The sequence below is a fragment of the Sciurus carolinensis genome, chromosome 11 (genome assembly GCF_902686445.1).
Source record: "Sciurus carolinensis chromosome 11, mSciCar1.2, whole genome shotgun sequence".
Lineage (NCBI taxonomy): Eukaryota > Metazoa > Chordata > Mammalia > Rodentia > Sciuridae > Sciurus > Sciurus carolinensis.
The window spans coordinates 75331101-75350115 of NC_062223.1; the positions used below are offsets into that span (position 1 = coordinate 75331101).

Here is a 19015-nt window from a genome sequence, read left to right on the forward strand (position 1 = left end):
TGTCCAGATTCCAACCTCTTCCCAAGAGCTGCTGCAGAGAAGTGCAGCTCTCTTGATGACATTCCACTGGGTCTTTTGCAAATACAAACGGTATTGTAGTGAGCGGCCTTGTGCCAATGTCAACTTGGCTTTTGGCAGCGTATGTTTGGAACAGATTTCTAGAAATGCACGTGTCATTTTGTTAGATATTGTCATGCTTGCCTTCCGCAAAGACGATACCAATTTCCACTTCTCCCAGCCTGAGGGAGCGTGCTTTTTCCTCTCAGCCTCACCAAGAGAAATTATCTCTCGTCTGATGAGCAGAAGTTGTCTTTCAACGGAGGTTTCTGTTTTGTTTTGTTTTTGTACCAGGGATTGAATCCAGAGGCACTTTACCACTGAGCCACATCCCCAGTCCCTTTTTTTATATTTTATTTTGAGACAGGGTCTCACTGAGTTGCTTAGGGCCTCGGTAAGTTGCTGAGGCTGGCTTTGAACTGGCGATCCTCCTGTCTTAATTCCTGGCTGCTGGGATTAAAGGCATGCACCACCATGCCCAGCTCAGTGGAGTTTTAATTTCCATTCTTCTCACTGATACTTACCATTTCTCTTAGCCACTGCCCACTCTGAATTTCCTTTGCTTTAGTCAGCACTTCAGCGGGTCTAGCTGCTCACCCTTTACCCAAGAAGGCTCTGAGCTGGTGGCTGCCTTGCCCTTGTCAAACCAGGGTGCCTCAATTGCCCATTCATGTCATTACAGAGTGTAGAAGCACCAACATGACCTTTGGAATGTCCTGAGCTGCAAACCTTCTCCTTCTTGCCCCGATTAAGGGTTAGATTTTTATGAAAATCAGGGTTGCCCACACCTTGCCAGCAGAGTAGATCCATGTTTGGTCTCTGAACCACTGGCATGGAGACCCAAAAGCATCCAGGAAGCAGCTGTAACTTCAAGTCCTGTGGAGAATTCCCCTGTCCCCTGGTAGAAGAGATGCCCTTCACCCTAGAAACTAGGACTTCTCCATCCATCACATCCTAAAGCTGCAAAAACACAAACTACGGTTATTCACTGGACATGACAATAAGAGGAGCAGCTTCTCCATCCACCTTTTGGTTCCTAGATCTGTATATTCCAACTAACTGGTGGAGACAGAGTCCCCCATGCCAGACATTGGTTTAGTATATATTCTACACCCTCCAGGACAGTGGGACAGTACCCACAAAGCCCACAAAGTCAAGGATAGCAGCCCCCCCGCCACATAAGCTAGCACCTTCCCTACACCTTTCAGGCCAGGCTAATTCTAGGTGACATTCTATAGTGGATCCTGTGGGAAGGAGCCTATTGTCACACCTTTGTCACCATCAAGTGGGGCCCGTAGGCTGAGGCAATGGAAGGCCGAGTTCTGATCCAGGAAACCAGAAATGCTTTCGGGTCTATATGGTGCTGGCAGAGCCTCTGCAGGCAGGGAAGGCAGGCCATAATCACAGCTACTTGAAATTCTTATGGGGAAGAATCAATCTTCCCTTCTGGTTAAAAGGCTCTGATGTACTCCACACATTTGCTATTCTCTGGGGTTGGAGCTGCACTCTGGACTCCGTTGCTGGCATGTTAGATAATTAGTGCAGGCAGCTGCAAGATTGGCTTCAGTGAGTGGGAGCCATGCTGTCGGGCCTGTACACAGCCTCCATACCTTCCACTGTGACTCCTCCATTCAAGGGTCCATTGCTGGCACTGGAGTGAGTAAGTCAGAGGCTGACTGCCAACCGCAGAGAAGTCATCCTGTCACCTGTTAAGCACTTCCTCTGAGAGGGATGCTTCCTAGTGAACACAGATGTGAGGCACAAACAACTGCACCCTTAGTGCCCATCCCTGTAGGTCCATCCATATGCCTCCACCCCAGTCCTCCTTGGAGACTCTCTCAGGCCCCTGGACAGCCACTGTTCAGGAGTAAGAGTCTATCTCTACCTGAGGTCACTTCTCACCCCACAGAATACTTACAACCAAATGCACGGCTGTTCATACACTAGTAGCATCTCCCTTCTGTACCACCTGGGGCTATGGTGACAGTAGTCTATTTTCCACTCACATAACCTAACCACATGTAAGCCAGGCCTGGATGCTTTCTCCCTCTGTGATCTGGTCATAGGGAAGCCCCAGGAGACCATAAGTGTGAGGTGCAGGTGCAACAGATTGCATGAGCCACCTGCTTGTGTAACTCATTTATGCCTCAGGCCTGGATGTACCATTGCTATCTTGTGATGGATTGCTACTGCGCTTGACTGACCTTATCATGACTTGATGGCTGTAAATACTCAGCTCATGATGGACAGCTCCAGTCTCATAATTACTCGGTGTCTATCCCTCGGTCAATCTCTGCAGGGCCCAGCAGTATATCAGAAGCTGCTCTTTGAATGCATAGTTCTCTGATGCACAAGACATGGTCTAGCTAGAGGTCTGTGCCATGCATCTCCTATGGAGGCTTGCCAGAGACTCCACCTATCTCCATGAATTCTTCTAACACTGCAGCAAAGTGGCAGAGCAGCTTGCCATGCAACCTCGTCCTCAGGCAAAGCTCTCTCTTCCTCTCTTTGTTAGAATGCTGACTATTTAGTAAATGCATTGGAATAGTATTCTCCATGTGGCATGCACTGCATCCCAAATCCAAATACATCTGACATGTATTTCTTGCTTAATTTTATGGTGCAATAACTTGTTCTTTACCTTATAAGGGAAATCCCAGCATATCTCAAAGTTGGATTCCTAAAACTGTCACCTATATAGTAGGTTCCTGAATCTTTGTAAGGTTTATCTCTCATCCTCTGACACTTATGTCTTATTAGAATATTCAGAGTAAAGCCATATTCCTGTTTACTAGGTTTGATGACATCCACACAGTAGACCAGGGCTATCTGCAGAAAGTCAGGATGACCAAGGTCTTGGAAGACTATATTGTGACAGAACTTTCCAAAGCTCCCCAAATGTGCTATGTTCTCTTCCCACCACTACACCATTGCCCATGCACCTGCTTCTATCTGGAGGACTCTTCTCAGCCCCTTCTACTCATGTTTAACTACCATTTCAATCTCATATGTCACTCTTTCTGGGCAACCTTCCCTAACTATCCCCACTAGGAGAATTTAACTTCTCCTCCTTCTATGCCTTTCTGTGCACACACCATCAGAGCACACAGCATTGAAATGATTGCTCTACCTCTGCCAGCCCTTCACCCCTCCCCACCAGTCTGTGTGGTGCTGTAGGACAGGCCTCTGGACAGCCACTGCTCTGTATGTGTAGCCATCTGTGTTTGTGTATGAGCTAGAATTTACAGCATCTCCCTGGGGACAAATAAATCTAACCTGGGTCCTGCTTGAGATGCACAGGTGTCAGAATGGCCAGAGTTAATGACAAGTCTGATTATTTTTTTCTCTCTTCCTTGCATAGAGTGGATAGCAATCATGATCAAAGGACTAATACACTTTTTGTCTCATTCTCAGACCACTTTTCCTTCATCCCCTTAACTAGAGGCCAGAAAACCTAAATAGTTGGTTTCCCATACTCCCTTATGTTCAAGTGTAGCCACATGACAAAGCATGGTCAATAAAGTGAAGCAGAGATTTGCTAGAAATTTCTGGGAAATCTTTTGCTTTCCTGAGCAAAAAGATACTGTGTTGGCCTTCCCCTTCCTGCCACCTTCCTGCATGGACTACAGACACAAAGCCAGAAGCTTCCTTAGCCATCTTGTACCATGAGGCAACCAGCCAGCCCACTAAGGGTGACTTAAGCAGAAAGCCACAGCAAGTCCCAGCCTCAAACGGCATCTCAGAAACACTGCCCAGCCCTAGGCTGCCTGCCTCCAGACCTCTGCTTACTTAAACAGTCACCTACTTGTCAGGTGATTCATCCTGGAGCAGAAAGCATTCCTAACTGAGAACCCACAAGACAGTGAGAACAACTGCCAGAAGAATGTTCCCAGTGGAAGTCCTTGCTGCAAGCAGTGTTAGGATAAACCTATCCATTTACAGATATGTAGGGGTGTGTTGGTTGGTTTCCATTCAGCTCTTGGTGCTGTGGAGAGACATGGAAGCAGAGATGCAGCCTCTCTTCAGGTGTTCACAACCAGGCCAGAGGTGGTCTGATGGAGTGACACACCATGTAGCGTGTGGTTAAGGGCACGACTGAATACAACTTGGAAGGCCTCCACAAAGGGGAAGGGCCTCACATGGGGAAGGTTTCCTGCAGGATAAGGGACTTCAGAAGATGAATAGGATTTGTGGACTTATCATTAGCATTGAGAGGTAAGAGGGCTAAGGAGGTAAACTGCTGGGCAAACCCCAAGAATCCAGTGAGGCTCATTAAGTATTAATGCTCTTTTGATCCTCCATAGAGGGTGGTTTAGAAAAATATGTTCTCCCTCTCAGATTCATTGTTTAGCAGATATTTATTGGGCCTTCACTGTGGATGAGGAACTGCTTTAGGGGCTGTAGATACACCTGTGGACAGAACATGCTCAGTATCCTAACCCTGAGAGCTTCCCTCCTAATGAGGAGACAGATGATAGATGACAAATGGGGGAACAGGAAAGCTGGAGAGGGCCAGGATTAGCAAACTCAGGCCTGAGCAGCTTCTTCCCTGTTTTTAGGACTCTGCCTTTCCAGATCCATTACACATCCAGGTTTCTGTTGCCCAGGTGATGCATTAGGAAACCCCCTTCCTCATTACCTAGGAAATGGTGAGTGAGGCAGGATGACAGCTATGAGGGCCGGGTCAGCCACTGCACGAAAGTTGGCTCCCTGTGCTCCTCAGCCTGAGAGCCTCTGCTATCCAGACTGACCATTCCCTACTGAGTCCCCCTTTCCCCTCCTCTCCGTATGCACAGTGTGTGCGTGGTTCCACTCTGTACTGCTATCATTCTTCCTAACGTGTGGTACCATCTTGGCTCTCTCACAGAGACACTCTGGCCACAACTTTCTGCTCTGTTTCCAAAGCAGGTGCTGCTCCCTCATCTGAAGGGGCCCTCTCCTGCCCCAACCCTCCTTTTCCTCCAGAGTTGAGCTGATCATTCCAATCTGGGACTCTCTAAAGGGTAGAAGAGGCATTATTAATCATCCCATCAGACAACAGGCAAATCAAGACAATGGTCTTCTACCCAGGCCTGGTGCTGAAGGCTCATCTTCAGATTGTCCCTGTTTCTGTTAGATCAGTTCCCAGACCATGTTTCTTGGAACATCTGGGAGATCTTCAGAGGGAAGGGACTTCACAAAAACAAAAACAAAACAAAAATCCACACTGAAATGATCTGAAGAAACTCGGAATTAACTGAAGATAAATTTCTTTTCTGCAAAATCTCCCAAAATGAATACATATTGGTAAGAAGATAGCAAGTCATATCTCCCAAGCCCATTTAACTATGGATTCCTTTGTGCAGAGAGCATCCTGGAGAAGTAGCATCACTTTCCAGCTGGGTACCATTTTTCATCAGGATAATTTTGGCTGCAAGTAAGTAATGGATATAAGGAGGTATTATGGTTTGTTACTTTATTAGTGTTTCCAGCACAAAATTGTCTTGAAGAACCCCAGTGTTTTCTATTTCTTTATCTGCCATTTTTAGCATGTTGCTTATCTCCTTTCATGGTCACAAAATGGCTACAGCATTTCCAAATATAACACACAGAAACTAAGGCATCCAATAGAAGGGCATTTCCTCCCATATATATCTTCACCATTTATTCTTAGCAAAAGAAAAGTTTTCTAGATGCCCATCGCACACAAACCTGTAGAACTCTTCTCAGGTCCCAAAGGGTCAGTCACCTTTCCAGTTGCCCAGTACTGAAGAATTTCCTGGAATGCAAAACTAATGGTCCTAAAACCAGGACATTCCTGGGCAAGGAATGAACCATGTGACTACCTTAGTCATTTCATTAGGGAATGGTATTATCACAATTGGGTTGAACTAATCAGGATTTACAGTCCTGAAGCTAGAGAGGAGACTAGTTCTCCTGAACATGAACTTTGAACCCTCAAACAATACCTATTTTCTAATGGTAAGGAAGAGGGGGAAAGGCTTTGGGGTATGCAATCAACAAGGCTGCAAAATAAGATATAATATTTTTGCAATAGGCCTGCAAAATAAGATATAACAGGGCTGTAAAATAAGTTATAATCATTCTCTTTTCATGCTGTTGTTAAAGTCTGATAAAATGACATGTGATATACTTTACATAGAGAACCAATAATAGTGCGTTTTTATGGAACACTGGCTATGTTCCATGCTGTGTGCTAATAGCTTTATATGCATTAAAGGCATTACATGTGTCATATCACACATCTGTACAACATCCTAGGGAACAGGGATGTAAACCCCATTTTACAGATGTTCCATAAAGACAAAAGGGTTAAGTGATTTGCTCAAGGTCATTCAGCTAGTAAATGGTATAGGTAGGCCTCAAAATTAAGTCTGTTCAAAGGCATGATGCCCTTATTTCATATAGCATGTATATACATATATGTACACATACATATACACACAATGGCAATATACTTTTTTTTTTTTTTTTTTTTTTTTTTTTTTTTTTTTTTTTTTGCGGTACTGGGGATTGAACCCAGGGCCTTTTTTGTGCTTGCAAGGCAAGCACTCTATCAACTGAGTTATCTTCCCAGCAGCATTCTACTTCTTTTAAACATGGTATCTTGAATATGATGTCCATAGTAATTCCCAATCATTCTGAATTCATTTTACTCCTCAACAATGCCCATTGCCTGAAAGGGAGGAATAATTGGCCACTTTTATAAAGATCGTTATATAAAAGGAGTTTATGTTTAAAAAAATCAGAAAATAGAGTTAATCAGTTTATATCTTTGCACGTTATCCATTGTAAAAAAAATCCCAAGATACAATGATTATTTAGTCATAGTATGTCACCTGAGCGTGTAGATCTTGCATCCTGAACCAAAGTACATTTTCCAATTTATAGTTGTCTGTATGCACATGACCGAAAGGATCATGAGGTATGTCCTTGTCAATGACCAGCTTCTCAGTCCTGCATAGACTGGGAGCCCACTTTTCACTCCAGATTCTTCCATACATTCCATGTCAATAACAATTTCAGAAATTTCTCAACCTTGATTAATCTTTGCTTCAGTTTCTCCCACACTGACTCATACTCAGCCAAGATTCAGGCAAACTTTATCTGTAGGAGGTCTACTGACCTGTCCATTCAGATGACCCCTTCTAGTTCTCTAGGCTCTCTTCTGATATTTGCAATATTTATATCCAGTAGAGCATCTTTCATCAAGATTTGTTTCCCTTTCTTCCAGAAGAGATTTGGTATCTAAGTACTCAGACAGTTTGCATGAGATTATCTTTGACAGAAAGAACAAGTCAGTAGAAAACACCTTTTTTTTTTTTTTTTTTTCTGTACCAGGGATTGAACCCAGGGGCACTTAACCACCGAGTCACATCCCCAACCCTTTTTATATTTTATTTTGAGACAAGGTCTTGCTAAGTTACTTAAGGCCTTGCTAAGTTCCTGAGACTGACTTTGAATATGCAATCCTCCTGCCTCAGCCTCCCAGGCACTGGAATTACAGGCATGTGACACAATGCTCAACTAGTGAATACTTTTAATATTTGTCACTCTCTGGTTGCCATTTTTTCTGCCTTTAATATTAGGTATGCTGAAATTCCCAAAGGAGCTGCTATCACTCAACCCCATAAACTGAGTGATTCCATCATCTGCCACCACAGTGAGTTTGCCTTCCCTGATGATGTACATCCCTCGTCCAATATCCCCTACCTTGCAACTGTGATAATCTCCAGGATCATAGACTTGGGGTCCAACTCCACCAATAGACCAGCTTCACAGTCAGCAAAAATGAGCCCCTTTGTTAATGTGTTTCAGTGAACACTGATGGCCATTTCTGTTCTTAGTTTATCAGGTAGATACCTCAAAACTTCTTTCTTGTCAACTGCTTTTGGTGGTAGTGTTCCACAGGTAGTTGAACCACTTAATAAGGACTACATTCATATTGGAAATCATAGAACCAATGTTACCAACAACAGTAGCAAAAATTAATTCTTTGAACACCACAAATACACTCAGAATCCCTAATAGGAGGTGATATTTTGCCAAAGGGAGTAAAAGTCATTGTACACCAGTAAAGGTAGGTATATATATTTTCTAGCCCCATGGTCAAATTCAGGATTATTAACATCAGGATAGTCTATTCCAAAGCCATTCTGAAAGCTTTGGAAATGGAGTAGTACACTCATGAATTCCAGTAGATAATGACAACAAACATTAACAAGGTCAGAAATCCTGAAGACATTTGGATAGTTAGTCATTGTTTCTGTTCTCTGAAAGAAACACACACAAGAAAGCCTTCAAACACACAAGAAAGCCTTCACATTCTGTTTGGTGTAATTTCAGGATAGTTACATCCCATTTTAGAATACAGAAGATCGGTTAGTACCCCTGATAGAACATCAGGTTTAAATTGCAAGCTTAATTTTACTCTATGAATTTAAATGCTTCTTCCACCAGCAGGCCTTGTTCTAGGCAGTCTTTACTGTTTGTACAAATGCTACAAGTTCATACAAACATACCAGGAAGACAGCCTGCATCTGAAAAGAAAATCAAATATGAGCCAGTATTCTAGGTCATTAGACTGAAGTTAATCAAAACGAGCTCTTGCAATAACCATAACAGACATAATGTACAACCACAAATGTTGTACATTCACAGGTAAGCTGATGCTTGCTCTGTAGCTTGGCTCCTGGTTTTGTTTGCCTCTACAGTCTTTTCAAAGTCTGGCTAGGAGCAGCACATAGTACATTTTAAAAAAATGTGTCAAACTATCTGTATACTGTCATCTTGGAAGCTGAGGTAGGAAGATGATAAGTTTGAGACAGGCCTGGGAAATTTACTGAGACCCTGTCTCAAAATGAAAGTTTTAAAAAGGGCCAGGATGTAACTCAGTGGTAGTGTTACTGGGTCCAATCCTCAGCAGTTCAAATAAATTTGTGCTGAACTAATTAGTTCATTAATCAATTAGCTTATGTACAAGCTACTGTGAGTCTCATAGGGCAGGATCTCTCCCTTAATTTTCCTGTACCACTCCCACCCCAGCAGCTAGGGAAATGTGTAATGACCACTCTCTGAGTGACAGATAACTACACGACTGACAGATGAGAGTGCTTGTCGAAAGCCAGCAGTATAGGCGTGAGACAAGCAGAAGAGGAAAGGGGGAAGAGCCAAGGAAGAAGGCGACTGAGATAACTCCAGCCTTGAACTGACAGGAAAGGAGGGTTGGAGTGGAAAACAGAGGTTGCACCAAGGGTCATACACTTTGAGATCAGGGACCAGGCTTCTGTGTGCTTGTCCCAGATGGTATTCAGTGATCGAACTGTTTTGCCATCTGCCTCCAAGAGGCCACAGCTGGAAAATGATGGTCCTCACTTCTCCTGCTCCCTCCCATCCATCTGTGGTTGGAGACCTGAGAGACTCCTCCCCTGCCTCACTCACTGTCTTGTTTCTTAGGGCTGCTATAACCACAAACTGGGTGGCTTCAAACAACAGATATTGTTTCACAGTTCCGGAGGCTGAAAGTCTGAAATCACAGTGTTGGCAGGGTCACGGCCTCCCTGGAGGCTCTAAAGAAGGATCTTTCCACACTTCTTCCACCTTCGGGTGGTCGGTAGCAGTCCTTGACTTTCCTTGCCTTGCATCTCAGTCTGCTTTGTGCTGCCATGGGACTGAGACTGGGTAATTTATAGTGAACAGAAATTTCTCTGGCTCACAGTTCTGGAGGCTGGGAAGTCCAAGACCAAGAGGCTGGCATCAGGCAAGGGCCTTCATGCTGCATCATTCCATGGCTATAGGCAGAAGGTCGAGTGTAAGAACAAGAGAGGGCCCTACTGGCTTTTGCAACATTCTTGCAATAACAAACCCACTTCCACAATAATGACTTGAACCCCACCTTATGACCTAGAGGACCCCTCTCAATACTGTTGCACTGGGCATTCAAATCTCAACACATGAATCTTGGGGACTCGTTCAGATCATATCAGCCCGTGGCAGTATCACTCCAACCTCTGCCTTCTTCCTCTGAATCTCTGTCCTTCTACTCTTTTTTTAATGTATTTTTTTGTTCTAATTAGTTCTACATGGCAGTTGAATGCATTTTGACACATTGTACATAAATGGAATTTAACTTCTCATTCATCTGACGTAGAGGTACATAGGTTGTGAAATCATATATGCACATAGGGTAATAACATCCGATTCATTCTACTATCACTCCTACCCCCATGCCTCCTCCCTTCCCTTCACTTCCCTCCATTTAGTCCAAATTACCTCTATTCCGCACCCCACCCTCCGCCCCATTGTGAATCAGCATCTGCATATCAGAGAAAACATTCAGCTTTTGGTTTTTGGGGATTGGTTTATTTAGTTTAGCATGATAGTCTCTAGTTCCACCCATTTACCAGCAAATGCCATAATTTCATTCTTCTTTACGGCTGAGTAACATTCCATTGTGTATCTATACCACATTTTCTTTATCCATTCATCTGTTGAAGGACACCTAGGTTGGTTCCATAGTTTAGCTATTGTGAATTGCCTCTCCTTATAAGGACACCAGTCACTGGATCCATTAGGATTTATCTTAACATGATCACATCTGCACATCACCCTATTTCCAAAAAGAAAAAAAAAAAAGGTCACTTACATAGGAACTGGAGGTTAGGGTTTGAATATATCTATTGGGGAGAAGAGGGGACACTATTCAACCTACAACCAGTGCTACCAACCTGTGGAATGCCCCCAGGCTCCTCTGTTTTGAACTCAAGACTTTTCTGTCCTTTCTGAGACAAATGGCCAAAGCCTTCTTTCTGGGCTATCCCATCTGACATCTTTACCCAAAGATGAATCTACCTTCCCTCTTACCCAGAAATGCACTTTGCAAAGCTCTGTGTTTGAGACAACTGCAGCTTTGATAGTGAGCAGTTTCTCAAGGCTGTGCTCATCTCATCATCTCATCTCATCCTGCAGAAGGTTTATCCTTATTCCTATTTCATAGATGGGAAAACTGAGGAGCAAATTGAGCAAGGAAATGGAAAAGCAGGGATTTGAACCAACCCTGCCTGACACTGGTGTCCACACCCTTCACCACTGGGTTCTGCTACCCATGGCTCCCCTTTGTGGAGGTCTGCCAGTCAGCAGGAGGGCCCGTGTGAAGCAACTTAGAAGGTGTCATAGGACAAGCTATGAAAAGACTAAGAAAGAACACAAAATTGGGGTCCTGTGTTTTGGTCACTAGGAGGACTCAGATAAGGAATTACAGATCACGTGAAGAGATGATAGGTGTTTAGGGGCAGGTGTTTCATTAAGGTGGAATTTACACCCATGATCTTTTAAGATTGATTTGATGGCAATATGATATAAATTTTGGTTCTTTTTCTCCATCCTGCTTCTGTAAGTTTCATTCATGGTGGCAATCATTTTGCATCCTCAGGCCTGCGGTATCCTGGAAGCTACTTTGGTTTGATAGATGTTCAGGACTGGTCATGCAAGCATGATTCCACTATGAACATGATTTCCTCTGATGGGAGGCCTGCCTGTTCGACTTGCAGGCCTGCTTTTACTGAGCAGACTATTATCTTCAGTTGAATGGAGTGACTCTTGCGGGCCATGATCGCCACTGAGATACTCCTGAAGATATGCAGGCCAGCCCTAGGCTCCTCTGTAGATGTAATCTCTCTGATTGGATTTTTAATAATAACAACTAACATTTCATTTAAGCACTCAGTGATTTTCTTGCTGAGTGCGTACCATCGGATGTTCTGTCTGGGTGCTACAGAGACAGAAATAAACAAACAGTCCCCTGTCAAAGAGCTCAGGTTTTATTGGAGGGAACAGGTAATGGCAACCAATTCAATTAGAGAGAAACTGCACTGGTTAGAATTCTTAGCTGTACATGTCACACAGATTCAAGCAAAAGATGAGACCCAGGCTCAGTGTTGCCCAAAGACAACAGAGCAAGGGACAATGTGACTGGCCAAAATGCCCAACCACACCTCAGGAATTTTCTTGGGGATTCAATATCACCACCCTACCACCTATAACTTTGGCACCTAGGTAAGGTACTAAATATTAGAAATTCCTCATGAGTATCCATGAAATATTCAGACACCTTCATCACGGCTGCTTTCTAGATGATTCTACCTTGCCTGCATGCAGTCATCAATGCCCATGATGTCCGTCCACCTCCACATCTTATCAGGGGAAACTACTTGAAGGAACCTAGGCTGCACAAGAAACCCAAGCTGTAATGGAGACCAGGAAACATCATTTTAGTTTTCCAATGCTGTGTGGGGCCAAGGTTGGTGACTCAAGTGACCAAAAACTGCCATTCCTGGAACAGGGGGGAGAATCATGGGTCAGGAAATGGGAGCTGGTACCCAACCCTGCTCTACCTCTGGATCTGTGTGCACTCTTAGAAGTTCTTGTCACTTTCTGGATCTCAGTTTTCCCAGGTGACCCTGGGAATGTTCTTTAAGCTCCATTGTTGTGAGGGTTCATGCCAACTGAACTTCTGGGCCTCAGTTTCTCTTGCCAACAAAGGGACAATGTTACCCGCTCTTTCTTGGGTGGGTCTCCCTTTTAAGAGATTGTTTTTTTCTTCCAGCCAACACTAAAGAGATGAGGAAGCCCCTGGCAATCCCAGTGGCTCCACTTGCTTGCAGCTGGCACAGATACCCTCCCAGCCTGAGGACCACCTTCCCCACCTGGCCTCAGGTGCTGTTTCAGGGTAGGAACTGGGCAGAGACTTTGAGAGAGAGGATGGACTCACAGCTTTGAAATTTGAGTTCCAGCTCCACCAGTTCCTTGCTGGGTGGCATTAGGTAGATTAAATGACCCCATCTGAGCATCTGTTTCCAAATTCATATGAAGAGATTGCTGATAATAAATAAGATAAGCAAAGGAAAAAGCCCAGTTTAGGCTTGGAATACAGGTTGGCTCAGCTCGGGTCATCACTCCTTCCTGCCCCAAGTGTGGGTCTTCACTGTCGTGACCCTGGCTCTGGACACCTTGGATGATGCCTCTGCGGGCTGCAGGAAGCCTGGGAGATGGCCCAGGAGGCCTGGAGCACCCCGAGGGGGAAACCTGCCCTGCCTCTCCCGGCTTCTGCCTTCCCCCTCCTTTCCCCCAATAGAACATTCTCCCCACCCCACCCCAGGCAGGCTTCCAAACCCACATCAACTTACCCAACGCCCCGAACTGGGAGCTGAACTAAGCCATGTGGACAGGCAGAGGGTCTCGGGAAGTCTTCAAGAGGCGCTTCCCTCCAAGGCCCTGCATTTCTACCCAACCCAGGATCTCAGCTCTACAGGGGAAGGGGGGCTGCTACAGGCCCCCAGGTATTCCCAGGCGTGGACCATGTTCACTTTGAACTTGGGAGGATGGGGGCCTCTGCCCAACAGCTGTGCAGGCAGGGGCAGCCCTCAGGCTTGGGGTGCTGTGTTCTTCTCCCTGCAGACCTGCCTTGGAGCCTCCATCCAGGCCCTGTCAGTCTTCCCAAGAGAGAGTAACCCCTCCACCCCATGTGGTTTTGTGGTTACCAACTTCTCCTGCCAGAGAGCAGGCATGGACCCTTCAGAGCACCCAGCGACCCTTCAGAGCGCCCGGCAGAATTTCAGCCACTTCGACCGTGTCACCCTCTGGTCTGGAAAAGTGGGTCAGCCTCCCTCATTCATTCCTCATGGATTTACTCACCTATTCATCCACACCCTGACTCACCAGACCCATCTGCTCATTACCCTCTTTATCCATTCGCCCCGTCATGCTGGCACACATTCTTTCAATGGCTCACTTACCTGTTCATCTGCTGGTTTCTCCTTTATCTGGTATTCCTCTGCCCGGCCATCCACTTCTTCCTTCATACACTCAGTAAGCATCAATGGAGCTTTCTGCAGGCCAGGAACCAGGTCCTGTCTTTAACTCTCTGCTCCCAGAGACAGATGAGTTCTCTAACAAGAACAATTGAGGAACTCGAAGACTGGAAGAGGCCCGTGCACCTCATGTACTTATCTTGTTTATTTCTCTGGACATCAGATGCAGAGAATGAAGCTAATCCTCAGTTCACTGCATTGACCTGTCATTGGCCCGTCCAAAGCCCTGCTCTTATTTTATTTATTCCTTTTTATACTCATTCTTCCTCCAAAGTAATCATGTACTTAATGTCTAACCTCTCTCTTTTTTTTTTTAAGCAGGATCAAAACCAGGTCCTCAGACATGCAAGGTAAGTGCTCTAACACTAAGCTACATCCCAAGTCCCTTTTTGCTTTTAATTTTGAGAGAGGGTTTCACTAAGTTGCTGAGGCTGGCCTCCAACTTGCAATCCTCCTGCTTCAGCTTCCCAAGTAGCTGGGATTGTAAGTGTATATCACCAAGTCCATCTATGTCTAGCTCATGGGAATTCTTATGAAGTGAAAGTCCTAATTCTGAAAATCTACATTTTAATTATGTAGATTGTACTGTATGATAAATCCCTCATTCCCTTTCTCTCTTTTTTCCCTGTCATATTTTCTTTTTTAGGATTCATGTTGCTATATGTGCATCTATACATTCATTATCCCTCCCTGCTACACAGGATCCCATGATTCACATACACCCCATTTTGTCCAACAACATACCAGGTCCTCAGTCACTATCCCCATTCTTGTAGCCCGAGGTTTCACTGGGCTACAAATATTCATACCCAGGAGTGGCACTATGCGTCACAGAGCTTAAACATACTTAATTTGAGTAAGTATGACCAGGCTGCTGTCCAGAAGGGCTGCATCTATCCTTGTTCCCATTGACAATGTCAAAGTTCCAATTTCTCACACCCCTGTCCACAGTTGACATCTGACTTTCTGATTTCTGCCAGTCTAATAGATAGAAAATAACTTGTTTTTTCCATTCCTGTTTCTCTGATAACCAGTAAGTTTGAGCATCCTTTCCAAGTCCTTTGAGTTTCCTTTTCCATAAATTAGTTATTTGGATGATTTCTCTCTCTCTTTCTCTCTCTCTTATTTCCTCTATTGGAGTTGCTATCTTCTTGCTGACTTACTTACAAGAATTTCTCATATGTTGCAGATATTAGCCCCTTGTCAATTTTAAACTTTGCAAATAACTTCTCCCATTTTATCAGCTCTCTATTAACTTTATCCATGATATGTGTCACTGACCAGAAATCGATAATTTCAATGCAATTGAATTCATAGATTGTTTTTCATTATGGCTTGCCCTCAATGCACACAAAGCTAGTCCACAGTTTCTTAACTTTATACTTTTTACCTTTCACATTTTGTTTATAATCCATTTAACCTCCACCTGTATATATGATGTTAAGTAATGGTTCAGGTTCCTTTCCTTTCTTTCTTTTATTTTTGTTGGCAGTACTGGGATTGAGCCCAGGGCCTCATCCTTGCTAGGCAAACACTCTACCACTGAGCCACATCCCCATCTACTTTATTTTATTTTGAGATAGAGTCTGTAAGTTGCCCAGGCTGGCCTTGAACTTGTGGTCCTCCTGTCTCAGTCTCTCTAGTAGCTAGGATTACAGGCATACACCACTGTGCCTGGCTCAGTTTTCTTTTTTTCCATATCCTGGATGAGTTTTCTCAACAATCCATATTTTCTCTAGGTTCTGGTCCCACTTTTATTGTGTAGTATTGTGGAATTCCAGTTTATATGTATACTCCTCTCTGAACTCTCTGTTCTGTTCCTTTGGTCCATTAGCCTGTCTTGTACCAGTAATCACTTTTTAAATTACATCCCTCTTTACTTTCACTTTTCAAATTTATTTTGCTATTCACAGACTTTTTTCTCTGCATATATTTTATAAGAGTTTATTGAAAGGCTTGAGAAATACAGCAATAATTTGAATAGGGATGGTATTGAATATCTAGATTACTTTTGGGAGAATTAATTTATAACAATATTCATTCCACCCAGACTGTGGAATGTTTTTACATTATTCAAATAATCTCCTATGTTTCCTATCAGAGTTCAAGATTTTGTCCTAAAGATTGCTTTGCATTTTTGCCTAAATTACTTTCTAAGATGTTTTATAGCTATTGTGAGTGGCATTCTTATTATTATTATTTACGGCATGGGGTATTGAACCCAGGGTCTCCCACATGCTAGATAAGCACTCTACCACTGAGCTATATCCCCAGCCCTTAAAAAAAAAAAAAAAAAAAAAAAAAAAAATATATATATATATATATATATATATATATATATAGTTATAGATGAACACAATACCTTTATTTTATTTATATTTATGTGGTGCTGAGGATGAGGGGCTTCACAAGTGCCAGGCAAGCACTCTACCATTGACCTACAACCCCAACTTTCCCCATTCCTTTTATAAAAATTTTTTCCATATATTTATTGGTGCATTATAGTTGTACATAATGGTGGGATTTGCTGTTACATAGCTGTACATGCACACAATGTAATAATATAATTTAACCAGTATTATTCCCAAGTATTTCCCCCTTTCCTTTCCCTCTTCCTACTCCATGGTCCCTTTAATCTACTCCTTGGATCTCCCTGTGATTTTCATGAGATCCATCCCCAACTTTCTTTTCCTTTTTCCTCTCTAGCTTCCACATATGAGAGAAAATGTCTGATCCTTGACCTTCTGAGTTTGCCTAGCCCTTATTTTTAGGTTGTATTTTCTTGTTGGTTCTCGCCATTATAGAGAAAGGCTACTGATTTTTATCTTACTACCAACAACGTTAATGAACTCTCAGTTCTGTTCGTCTGTTAATTCTGTTTGCTTTCTAGTAAGCTGAATGTATGATCTGTGAAAAATGAGTTTTATCTGGTCCTTCCAAAATATGCACCTCTTCTCTTCCTTTCATTAGAGTATTGACCTCCAACCCTGAGATAAACAGTGTTGGTGATAGTGGGCATTCCTGCCTTATTTTTGTTCATAAAGACAATATATTGACTAAAATGGTTAAAATGATTGCTGAAATTTCTTGGAATATTATCTTTTCCAAGTTATTCCCCATGTAATCCAAATTGGTTGAATTTTTTTAAAGCACAAATTAATATTAACTATATCAAATACTTTTTTCCACACCAATTGAGAAATGATTTCAAATGATTTTTCTCAATAAGTCTATTAATATGGTAAATTACATTGGTAGGTTTATTGAGATGGAAATTTTTCCATCTAATTATAATGCATCTTAAAATATTCTGTTGCATCTGGTTAGCTAGTATTTTATATAGGATTTTTGCATCTAAATTCATAGGCAAAACTGAGCTAATCTTGTATTTTCTTTTTTTGCATTATTATCTCATTTGGAAATCAAGGGCAGGTTAATTTTATTAAATGAGCTGGCAGCTTAACTTTTCTTCCAGAATAGTTTATATGAATTATAAACTAATCATTCTTTTATAAGTTAGCAAACTCATCTGAAAATCTATCTGAAAGAGGAATTTTTTGAAGAGGTGAGGCTGTTAACTACAATGTTAAATACATATTTATCTATTCAAGTTTTACGTCCTGTGAATTTTCTATTTTTCTAGAAATGTATCTACTTCATCCAGGTTTTCAAATTGTAATTTTTTAAAATATGTATTTTTAGTTATAGATTGACACAATACCTTTATTTTATTTATTCATTTATTTTTTATGTAGTGCCGAGGATCAAATCCAGTGCATCACATGTGCTAGGCAAGGGCTCTACCACTGAGCTACAACTCCAGCCCTCAAATTGTAATTTTTTTCTTCACATTGGACTAGCAATGTGCAGATGTTACAAGAGGGTATAGAGGGAGGCCCATCTCACACAATGGCTCGAACACCCATCATGCCTACTAGTCACAAAACGATCTGTAGCTATTATGTTTTTTATAATGTCTTTTGGCAGGGGCAGTACCAGGGATTGAACTCGAAAATTTGGCCACTGAGTCACATCCCCAGTTGTATTTTGTATTTTATTTAGAGACAGGGTCTCTCTGAGTTACTTAGCACCTTGTTTTTGCTAAGCTGGCTTTGAACTTGCAACCCTCCTGTCTCAGCCATCTTTTTTCCCATGTTTTTATTGGTGCATTGTAATTATACATAATGGTGGGCTTTGCTGTTACATAGTTGTACACCCACACAATGTAACAATATAATTTGGACAATATCATTCCCTAGTACCTCTCTGTACCCTCCCCTTGTCCCTCCCCCTAGTCTCTTTCCTCTACTCCCCTAAATTTTCATGAGATCCCCCTAACATCTTTATTTTCTTTCTCCTCTCCCACTTCCATGTATGAGAAAAAACATATGACCATTGACCTTCTGAGTTCTACTTATTTCACTTAACATAATGGTCTCAAGTTCCATCCATTTTCCTGCAAATGACATAATTTCATTTTTCTTTATAGCTGAATAAAATGCCATTGTGTATATATGCTACATTTTCTTTATCCATTCATGCATTGGTGGACACCTAGGCTGGTTCCATAGTTTGGCATTTGTGAATTGATTATGTTTTTTATTATGATTTTAACCTCTCTGAAATCGGTAAATATTGTCTGGGTTTTGTTCTATATTTAGTATATTTTCATCTTTCTTTGTGTGTGTGTTTGTTCTAATGATTAATCTTGCTAGGGTCAATCTTATGAATCTTTTTAAAGAACCAGTTTTTGGCTCTGGCACATTTTGTAGTTGTTCTTGCTGATATTCTCTAGATTGTTTATTTCTGCCCCATGTTTATTTTTTTCCTTCTGTTTTTGCTCCTCTGCTCTCTTGTTCAGCCCTCTTCAGTTGCATGCTTATCTCATTTATTTAATTCATTTTTAGGGTCTTCTTTTCCTGACAAATGAATTTAAAGATATAAAAAAATATGCATTCATTTGTCATTTGGAATGGCTTTGGTCATTTTGCAAATGTGGATGTGTAGTAAAGATTTTTCAAATAATCTAATATTAAGAATTTCATAATTTCCATTATAGTTTTTTAACCCATGGATAATTTAATAATATA

At 42.4% G+C, this 19015-nt stretch overlaps 1 non-coding gene and 1 pseudogene across 1 annotated transcript; both read right to left on the minus strand.

The window, feature by feature from the left end:
- Nucleotides 1–7038: 7038 nt before the first annotated feature.
- Nucleotides 7039–12227, minus strand: LOC124959588 (cGMP-gated cation channel alpha-1-like; annotated as a pseudogene).
- A 5547-nt stretch (nucleotides 12228–17774) lies between these two features.
- On the minus strand, nucleotides 17775–17875 carry LOC124960856 (small nucleolar RNA U13). The gene has a single exon (XR_007104176.1). It is a non-coding gene; the product is annotated as a small nucleolar RNA U13 (small nucleolar RNA).
- Nucleotides 17876–19015: the final 1140 nt, after the last annotated feature.